This window comes from Galeopterus variegatus, unplaced genomic scaffold (genome assembly GCF_000696425.1).
Source record: "Galeopterus variegatus unplaced genomic scaffold, G_variegatus-3.0.2 Scaffold3726, whole genome shotgun sequence".
Classification (NCBI taxonomy): Eukaryota; Metazoa; Chordata; class Mammalia; order Dermoptera; family Cynocephalidae; genus Galeopterus; species Galeopterus variegatus.
This window is the reverse complement of record NW_007729837.1, coordinates 179780-190950: the sequence shown is the minus strand read 5'-3', so window position 1 is coordinate 190950 and position 11171 is coordinate 179780. Positions and strand designations below refer to the sequence as shown.

The 11171-nt window shown below is 37.0% G+C and overlaps 1 protein-coding gene, 1 non-coding gene and 1 pseudogene across 2 annotated transcripts in view; 2 read left to right on the top strand and 1 right to left on the bottom strand.

Annotated features, from left to right (window-relative positions):
- LOC103601417 (cytosolic carboxypeptidase 3-like) overlaps positions 1-11171 on the top strand; it is a gene marked incomplete at its 5' end in the record, with an annotated part of 23617 nt that overhangs the window by 11392 nt on the left and 1054 nt on the right. The gene's annotated exons all lie outside the window — the stretch shown is intronic.
- Positions 5458-6342, top strand: LOC103601415 (annotated as a pseudogene).
- Positions 9859-9932, bottom strand: TRNAI-GAU. Its single transcript has one exon. It is a non-coding gene; the product is annotated as a tRNA-Ile (tRNA).

The window sequence follows — 11171 nt, the reverse complement described above, 5'->3', positions numbered from 1 at the left end:
AACCCTCGGGCGGGAGCGCCGCCACGCTTCCCAAGCAGCGCACTATCCAGTGCGCCACCGGGCCGGCCCTGATAATGGACATTCTAACCGAGGTGAGGTGGTATCTCATTGTTTTCATTTGCATTTCCCTGATGATTAGTGATGTTGAGCATTTTTTCATGTATCTGTTGGCCATCTGTATGTCTTCATTTGAGAAATGTCTATTAAGATCCTTTTGCCCAATTCTCAGTTGGGTTATTTGTGTTTTTGCCATTGAATTGTTTAAGTTCCATATATATTCTTGATATTAATCCCTTGTCAGAGTATATTTTGCAATTATTTTCTTCCATTCTGTAGGTTCTCTTCACTCTGTTAACAGTTTCCTCTGATGTGCAAAAGCTTTTTAGCTTGATGTCATCCCACTTATCTATTTTTTCTTTAATTGCTTGTGCTTTTGAAGTCTTAATTTAAAAAATCCTTTCCCAGCCCCATATCATGAATCTTTTCCCCTGTGTTTTCTTCTAGTAGTTTTTCATAGTTTCAGATTTTACATTTAAATCTTTAGTCCATTCTGAATTGATTTAATATGTGGTGATAAGTAGGAGTCTAGTCTCATTCTGCATGTAGATATTCAGTTTTCCCAGCACCATTTATTGAAGACTCTGTGTTTTATCCAATATGTATTCTTGGCCCCTTTGTCAAAGATCAGTTGGCTGTGGGTATGTGAATTTATTCCTAGGCTCTCTATTCTGTTCTATTGGTCTATGTACTTGTTTTTATTCCAGTGCCATGCAGTTTTGGTTACTGTAGCTTTGTAGTATAATTTGAACTCAGGTAGTGTGATGCCTCCAGCTTTGTTCATTTTTCTCAGGATTGCTTTGGCTATTCAGGGACTTTTGCAGTTCCATATGAATTTTAAGATTATTTTTTCTATTTCTGTGAAGAATGTCATTGATATTCTGATAGGGATTGCATTAAATCTGTAGATCATTTTGGGTAGCATGGTCATTTTAACAATATTAATTCTTCCAATCCATGAACATGGGATATTTTCATTTATTTGTGTCCTCTTCAATTTCTTTCTTTAAGGTTTTATAGTTTTCAGGTTAGAGATCCTTCACCTCCTTGGTTCCTTGGTTAAGTTTATTCCTAGGTATCATTTTTTTTAATAGTTCTTGTAAAAGGAATTGTTTTCTTGATTTCTTTTTCAGTTTGCTATTACTATATAGAAATGCTACTGACTTTTGTACGTTGATTTTGCATCCTGCAACTTTACTAAATTCTCAAGCCTGTGAGGTTTTCTATTCATAATGCTATTGCTAAGTTATGTCTCATCCATTCTCTACTCCTTAAGTTGGCATTTTTGTTCAACATGCTGGGCCTTAAATTTATTCCTGTTAAATTCAATCTTCTTAGGTTCAGCCTTTCACAAACTCTTGATCTTGATTATGTCATATTGTTATACTATATACATATTGTGTGGATATATATCTATATACAAGGGTACTTCAGAAAGTTCATGGAAAATGGAATTAAAATATAATATAAATCTATCCATGAACTTTTCAACGACCCCCCTCAAACATATATATACATATATTTGACCTCTTGTCAAAGCTTTAGACTCTTACATTTAACTATCTGCTCTACATCTTCACACAGATGTCCTACATACCCAAATTCAACTTCATCTAATTCCACAGTAAATACTCCTCCTGTATTCTCTACAACATTGGTAGCAGTACTATCTACATAACCTCTTAAGCTAGAAACCTGATAGTTATCCTTTTTTTCTCCCTTTCACTTCTATCTCTCATATCCAGTCAGCCACTGAATCCAGCTGATTTTACTTCATGAGCTTTTTCTCCATCTTATCTACCATCATTTTTTTGAGACCCTTATCATCCATTTACCAGGAGTACTATAGGTTTCTAATTGGTTCTCCTGCCACCAATATGAAGGTACTTCAAAAAGTTTATGGAAAAATAGAATTAGAAAGTAATATGAATCTTTCCATGATCTTTTGGAAGACCCCTCATATAATCATCCTAATTCCACCCTTCTTCCTACCATCAAAGTGATTTACCAAAAACACAAAATCGGACTATGGAACACTACTGCCTAAAGACTTTTAGTGATTGGCAGTCATCTAACAGGGGTTGAAGCTGGCACTGCTCTAAGACTGGAGCTTCAGTTGTTTTAGCCTTTACTTTTTAATTATTTTTAATTTTTTAACTTTTAATTTTGAAATAATTTCAAGAATAAAACAAAAAACTCTATCTATCCATCTATGTATCTATATTTTTTCCATGATCCATTTCAGCATAAGTTGTAGGATCACACTCCTCTACCCCTAAAAACCTCCAGCATATATTCTCCAACAAAAAGAACATCTTCTTACATTAAAACCAGGAAAATCAACTTTGATACAATAATATTTTGTATCAAGTTAAATTTTGCCAAATGTCCCAATATTGTCCTTTAGAGCAAAAATTTTCCCTGATTCAGGATCTAATTCAGGATCATGAATTGCATTTAATTGTCATCAGCTCAGCCTTTCTTTGTCATTCACAACACTGGCATTCTTTAAAAGATTCTGGTCAAGTTGTCTTACAGAATGTCTGGTTTTTAAATTTTAATGGACACAAGAATTCACCTGAAAACATCAGCTTCTGATTGAGTAGACCTTTGGGGTCATCCCCTGAATTTGCATTTTTTTTTTCCTTTTTTTTTTTTTTTTTGTCTTTTTTCGTGTCCTGGCAACAGATCGCAACCCTCAGTGTCGCACCCGTACCGGACCGGGACCGGCAACGGGATTGCAACCCTCGGTGTTGCCCCCGCACTTCGCTCAGCCAGTGAGCAGGAACCGGTCTGTATGTGGGATCCGAACCCTCGGCGGGAGCGCCGCCATGCTCCCAAGTGGCGCACTGTAGCAGTGCGCCACCAGGCCGGCCCCGCATTTTTTTATATAAGGCATCTCAGATAATTCTGATATTGGTGATCTGCAGACTACACTTTGTGCCATACCACTTTGGGAGTTAAAATGAGAATTGGCAGGAAGCCAAGCAGTTGGGACCTAGCCCATCCAACTCTTATTCATCCTGTATAGCTTTCTTGTGTAATTTTTCTTTCAATAATGGTCTGTTACTTTAAAAAATATATTTTTCATTTTGATAACTGCTAGCTGCAGCATAGAAACCAAGTTCTCTAACATGATGTGCAAGATTTCCAGTGATCTAGCCCCTAATCTTTTCCAGGATGATCTTCTTTGCCTTAGAAAACATCAGTCTTTTTCTGATGCTTTTGCTCATGCTGTCTTCTCTGCCTGAAAGAGGTCTGTTCCTCCCTTCAACTAGATGAGCTACTCATCACTTAAGGTGCAGACGTCAAGGTTTAATAAGACTCAAACAGTTCCTTAAAGTAAGAATGAGATAGAATGAGTAATAATGGTATGCAAGAGTTGCTTATGGGGCTCAGAGAAGGGGATCTAACCCAGCCTGGAAATCTCAGGGAATTTTTCTTGAAGGAATTGATCCTTAAGTGCCTGACAAGTTAGGCACTGAGGGGGGAGAGGAAAATCAGTTCTTTGATTTCTTAAAAGATTATTGTCAATGGTTCTGTGATCTTATATGTAAATGCTTTCCTTAACTGGGATGTAATATGTCTGGGATGGAGATAACTCATTCAGAGCTTTTTGACTTCTGTCATCTCTTCCAATATTTATTCTCCCCTTTCCAGTTAGAAGAAAACTCTACTTGATAGAAAAGAAAGTAGCATATGACTTAGTGGATAAAAAAAATTTTTTTTAATTTAAAAAAAAACAGAAGCAACTTAAGAGCTGAGAAATTCTGCTCTTTGTCATCCATAAATATTGTAAAACAATCCCAGAAACACAAGTCCAAACATTCCTTGATATATTTTCATTCTTAATATAGCTAAATAGAAGTTTTGTTGTCACCATATTTTTCAAATCTCAGTTCATTTTAGGTTTAACCCTCCTGAGACTATTCTGTGTCTCAGCCACTCTCTTACATTTAACCTTTGTCACATAATCTCCTTTCCATCATTGTTCATGTTCTTTTAAAATCTGATATTTGCTTCCCAGAGACCCCAAATTGTTAATAATCAGTGATTGTGCTAGATACTGGGATAAAATGGTAAAGAAAATATAGTCTGTTCTCAAGTATCAGAGAGAGTGACAAGTAAACAGACATAGCAGTCTAGCGGGATAAATGCTACTTATTGTGCTATGGGATCACATACTGAATTATTTGGGGTAGGGGCAAATCAGAGAAGGTTTCTCAGAAAAGGTAATTGTGAAGATTGCAGGAGCCAAATAAATAGTACATTTTTTTACCAAGTTCTAGACAAAAGAGTAAGACAAAATACTAGCAAACTGAATTCAGCAATATGTAAAAAGGATTATACAATGACCAAGTAGGATTTATTCCAGAAATGCAAGGTTGGTTTAACATATGAAAATTAAACAATTTAATACACCTTATTAATAGAATAAAGAGAAAAAGGGACATGCTTATCTCAGCAGATGCAGAAAAAGTGTTAGGCAAAACCTAACTTTCTGTAATGATAAAAAAACACTCAACAAATTAAGAATAGATGGAATTTTGCTCAACCTGATAAAGACCATCTTGGAAAATCCCACAGCTAACACAGTTGGTGGTGCAAGACTGAGTGCTTTTCCCCTGAGATCAGGAGCAAGACAGGGATGTCTACTCTCCACACTTCTATCCAACATTGTAATGGAGGTATGGGCAGGGCAGTTAGGCAAGAAGAAGAAATAAAAGGAACCCAGACTAGAAAGAAAAAAGTAAAACTTTCTCTATTTGCAGAACACATGATCTTGTTTATAGAAAATCCTAAGAAATCCACAAAAACAAAACAACAACAAACCTATTAGAGGTAATAAATGAGTTTGGCAAGGTTGAAGAATAAAAGACCAATTGGCAAAAATTGCAGTTCTGTGGATCTCCCCTCCCCCCCTTTCTCCCTCCTACGCTCTCTCCCTCAGGGCGACTGTCACTTGCACAGGGCGGACTTCCTTGACCCCACCCTAACCTTCTCCTAATCTCGGATTGGCCCCCTTTTTCTGTTTTCTAGCCCAGTCCCAGTGTCAGGGCCGGCGCCTTGGGGAGCTGAGGAGCAGCAGCTGAGGAGAGAAAAGACGCTTCCCCTCTGCTCGCCAGTGAGGCAGACGCCACTCTCCCGCTTGGGCCACATGCCGCCCAGGTTGATTTGGCTTTCAGTGGCACCATGCCTTATGAGCATTTCTTAATCGGCACTTGCAAAGATGGTAAACCTATGCTATATTGGGGTGATACAGTAGGCCAGACTGGAACATTTTGGGGTCATAAAGGTATTGTTTGGGGTGCAACACTGAATAAGGATGCCACCAAAGCAGCCACAGCAGCTCCAGATTTCACGGCCAAAGTGTGGGATGCTGTCTCAGGAGGTGAGTTGATGACCCTAGCTCTGAAACACACTGTCAAGACTGTGAATTTCACACAGGATAGTAATTATTTGTTGACGGGGGGGACAGGATAAATTATTATGCATATTTGACTCAAACAAACCTGAAGCAGAACCTCAGGAAGTCAGTGGTTGCACCTCTGGAATTCAAAAGCCTATGTGGTGCAGTGAAGATAAACAGGTTCTTCCAGCTGACAATAAAACTGATCACCTTTGGGGTCATGCTCCTAAGACTTAAGTGAAATCTCTACGTTTTAATATGTGTGTTAATAGTATGGAATATATTCCTGAGGGAGAGATCTTGGTTATAACATATGGAAGATCTATTGCTTTTCACAGTGCAGTAAGTTCGGACCCAGTCAAATCCTTTCAAGCTCCTGCATCCATCAATTCTTCATCTCTTCATCCTGAGAAAGAATTTCTTGTAGGCGATGACGATTTTAAACTTTGTAAGTGTGATTCTAATAGTGGAGAAGAATTAGAATCCTACAAAGGACACTTTGGTCCTGTTCACTGTGTGAGCTTTCCTCCTGATGGAGAACTCTATGCCAGTGGTTCTGAAGAAGGAACAATGAGACTATGGCAAACTGTGGCAGGAAAAACATATGGCCCTGGGAAATGTGTGCTTCCTTAAGAAGACAGTGGTCAGCTGGCAAAGCCAAAAATTGGTTTTCCAGAGACTACAGAAGAGGAGCTAAAAGAAGTTGCTTCAGAGAATTCAGATTTGATCTGTTATTCAGCTCCTGAAGTTAAGGCCTGAGCATCGAGCATATGCCATAAATAGTATACAACTTATGGACTAAAACCAGCAAGCAAAGAAAATCACTGGCCTTCCAGAGCTAGATTTCTTGTAGCTTTTTATGTTATTCTGAAGAAGAAATATATAGTGGCCTATTTTTCTGACTTTTCCCTTGAAGCAAAATGCCTTTTTTTTTTTTTTTTTTGCTTTAGTTGTAAAGAAGAGGGAATACACGATAAAGTAACTGGCTTGATTCTCTTTCATTGTACAATGCTTCTGAACATCCAATTGTTTTTAGTTGTCTAAATAAAATGCTTTTAAAATGAAAAAAACAAAAAGATCAATAGGCAAAAATTAATTATTATGGATGCATTGTATGGTATGTGAGTTACCAATAAATCTATTATAAAAATCAATTGTATTTCTATACAATAGCAATGAACATCCCAAAAATGAAATTAAGAAAACAATTCCATTTACAATAACATCAAAAAGAATAAAATACTTAGGAATAAATTTAACAAAAGACGTACAACATTTGTACACTGAAAACCACAAAACACAGTTGAAGTATATTAAAGAAAATCTAAATAAGTGGCAAAATATCCCAATGTTCATGGATCAGAGAACTTGGTATTGTTGAAATGGTAATACTCCCCAAATTGGCAGATTTAGTGCAATCCCTATCAAAATTTCAGCTAACTTTTGTACAGAAACTAGTAAGCAAAACCTGAAGTTCATATAAAAGTACAAGGGCCATAAGGAGCCTACCATGTGACTCTAGGTAAATACTCATAAGTGTTTACCCAAAAGAAAGAAAAATATATATCAACACAATGAGTTGTATATTGATATTAATATCAGCTTTATTTATAATAACCAAAATGGAAATAACCCAAATATCCATCAACAGTTGAGTAGATAAATAAAATGTGGTATTTCTATCCCATAAAATAAAAACATTCTAAACTACCAATACTCACAATAACATGAAGTAATCTCAAAATTGTTATGCTGAGTAATTTACACAGAAAAGTAAATGCTATATGATTTCATTTATATAAAAGGCGAGTTAATCTATAGAGGCAAAAAGCAGATAAAGTTTCCTGGAGTGGGGGATGAAGGAAGAATGGATGTAAAGGATCACAGGGAATCTTCTTTTAGGAATGATCTTTTCTAAGTGTGGATTGTGCCAATGGTTTCACAGTTTTTACAACTGGTTTTGGGCCAGAGCAACTAGATGGATTGAATTATCATCTACTAAGATGGGAAAGACTAAGAATGGAGCAGCAATTCAGTTTGGACATGTTGCATTTGAAAGGTCTTTTAGACACTGAAGTTGAGGTGTTGAATAGGCATTTGTATATGAGTTCAGAAAAGAGATCTGCTGGGGATATATCTGAGAATTTTCTGCCTATAAATAGTATTTTAAGGCATGAGGTTGGAAGAGATTCATAAGGAAGTGCGAGTAGAGAAGAGGGCTAAGGACCAAGTCCTCTGAAACTCCTACACTGATGGATCAGGAGAAGAGTAGGAGCCAACAGAGAAGACTTTGGGGTAGAAGGTGGGGAGGAAAACCCCATGGGATAGGAGAAAAACCAAGAGAATATGTTGTCCTGTAAACCAAGTGAGACAGTGTGACAATGATTTTTAAAGATCAACCCACAGGAGTTTTCTTTTATCCAATCCATCTGCACTATATTTAACAGACACATCTTCAAGTTTCTGACATATGGAAACCCATAATCCCTACTGTTTTCTCATGGTAGATTATTTCTTCTTTTTGATATTCCATCTCAATGGGAAACAGAGAGAAATAATCAGATACCTGTAGTCACATTACATCTCTCTGGAAGTTGGAGTCTGGACATGTGAAAATAAGCAGAGTCAGGCAGATTGAGAATCTACATTAACCCAATTGCAAATTTAAGGAATATAGTTTACAGTCCAGCTCTTGAAACTTCATTCAAATCTCTGGCGCATTTTCTCCACTCCTGTGGCTTAATTTCCTTTACTCCAACCACTTTCTTATCAATGTCTTTAAAAATCTTTTTGCCTCCCTGTCCTCTCACTAAGCCCACATGGAACAGCTCTAATTCTAGGAGAATCTAACTTTCCTTCTCTGCATTCATCCTAGGTTCAGAGCCCTGCTGCAGAAAATGACATTACCAATCAATGACACACAAATTCCTGTTCTTCAGTACCAACTGCATCTTTGACACTACCTAATATATATACATACTTAAAACATTACATATATTTATTTGTATATATATTATATATATTATATATATATATATATAAAATCTCCAAGACTTATTCATCTTCTACATCTCCGTGATACCCAACAACATGAAGCTCTACCATTCTATATCCATTCTACCCCTAAATATTCTCTTGAATCTGCTCTCTTCATCATAATGCAACTGCTTTAGTCCAGACCCTGTTTTCCTCCCTTGAATTACTGCATTAGCCTCCTAACTTGTTTACCTCCTTCATGTCTCACTTTTCTCCAACTTGTTGTCATCCTGGCCGCTAGTGTGTTCTTTCCAAAATGCAGATCTGATTATATCATTTCCGTGCATAAAATCTTCACTGGCCCCCTAACTGTTCAATTCGAAACACATTAAGCATCTACCAGTCACATATCATTCCCATCTCACAGTGTTATTATTGCAAACAGCCCCTCTACTTTTGAACCACTTCTTCACGCCTACCTGATATTCTAGTCATTCTAAACCATACTTGTGATTTCCTTAATGTGCCATGTTAGTCCCACAACCCAGATCCCTACCCTCCTTTTTACTTGGTTGACTTGTTCTCATTCATCAAGACTCAGCTTAATTATGCAGGACTTAGGAAGCTTTCTTTATCCAGTGCCCTTTGCCTCCATCCGTAAGTGTGTCTAGAAGTTCCTCTTCTATAGTCCTATAGTAAGTGCCCTTGCTTATTTATATAGAAATATATTCTAATTGATATTTTACTTTTTGTTCTCTAATCTTGACTCTTAGCACATTGAAGGCAAGGACTATATTTTTCATATCTATTTACCAAATCAAACATAGTGCTAGAGACATAATAAGCATTCAGTAAGTGTTTGTTGAATGGCCTAGGAATGACTTCTCAAGAAGCTGTAGGGCTGGCTTGTTAACTCAACTGGCCAGACCAAGGGGTTGTAACACCAAGGTCAAGGGTTCAGATCTCTGTACTAGCCAGCTAAAAACAGAAGAAACTGTAGGTAAGTTCATTTCATTTGCCAGCATTGCCAGATATTGTAAACATACACACTCCTGATCTTTCAGGTCTTGCTTAATTCAATGAGTACTTTAGTCATCTGTTTACTTTCTTTTAAGAATGAACCATTCCTTAAAAAAAAATTATTGTGGGAATTTTCAAACATAAACAAAAGTAGAGACAATAGAATAATGAACTCACCGATGCCCGTCACCCACCCTTATCAGTATCCTGCTATTACTGTTTCATCTGTATTCCCACCACTTTTTTTCCCTAGAATATTTAAAGAAAATTCCACAAATCATGTCATGTTGCCCATAAATGTTTCAGTGTATATCATTTACTAGATGAGCACTTTCTGTTTTTTAACAAAGTGCAGTATAATTCTTGTTTTTTGTTTTTTTTTTTTTTTTGGTGGCTGGCCAGTACAGGGATTGAACCCTGGACCTTGGTGTTATCAGTACCATGCTCTAACCAACTGAGCTAACTGGCCAGCCTTTCTTGCTTTTATTCTAAATGTATCCTACTTTTTCTTATGCTATCTACATACAATTTTGGCATTATAATTATAAATAATCCTGCCACATTCTTTAAATGTCTGACTACTAGTCTTCTTTCGGTCTTTACTCAGGGTTTTTTTTCCTTTTCCTGAATATGTTGAATTTTTTTTAATTGTTATAAAATACACATTAACACAAAATTTACCATCTTAACTATTTTTAACAGTACAATTCAGTAGTGTCAAGTACATTCATATGGTTGTGCAGACAACATCCAGAACTCTTCTTTTACTAAAACTGAAACTCTGCCCCATTAAACAACTCCTCTCTTCCCTCTCCCACCCCACTCCAGCACTTAGAAACCATCCTTCCACTTTTTGTACCTATGAATTTGACTACTCTAGGTACCTCGTATAAATGGAGTCAAATAATTGGAAGACAAATATAGTATTTGACTTTTTGTGGCTGGCTTATTTCACTTAGCATAATAGCCTCAATGTTTATCAATGTAGCATATATCAGTATTTCCTTCCTTTTTAAGACTGAAAAGCATTCCATTATATGAATATACCACATCTTGTTTATGCATTCATCTGTCAGTGAACACTTGGGTTGCTTCCACCTTTTTGCTATGTGAATAATGCTGCTGTGAACATGGATGTAAAATGTCTCTTTGAGACCATGCTTTCAATTCTTTGGGCATATACCCAGAAGTGGAATTGCTAGGTCATATGGTAATTCTATTTTTAATTTTTTGAGGAACCACCGTACTGTTTTCCCCAATGGCTGCACCATTTTACATTCTCAGCAACAGTGCATGAGGGTTCCAATTTCTCCAAACCCTTGCCAACACTTATTTTCTGGTTTTGGTTTTTGTTTTTGATAGCAGCCATCCTAGTAGGTATGGGGTGGGATAAATACTTTTTAAAAAATATGATTCTAGTGTCACAATTAGCAAAACAGTAATTCCTTCATATCATCTAACAAAGGGATTTCTAATATGCTGTCCTCACCGTCGTCTTTATATTGCCATCCTTCCATTTCCTCAAACTAGAAGCTTTGGAGCTGCCACTGATTCCTCTCATTCTCTCACCTCACATCCAGTTCTTTAGAAAAATCCCAAAATATATCCAGGACACCCCCCCCCCCCCCATCCCGTTTTTTAAAAAAAACCCCAAAAAAATTCCAGGCCCCCCCCCCCCCCACATGCTCACATGCACACTTTTCTCACC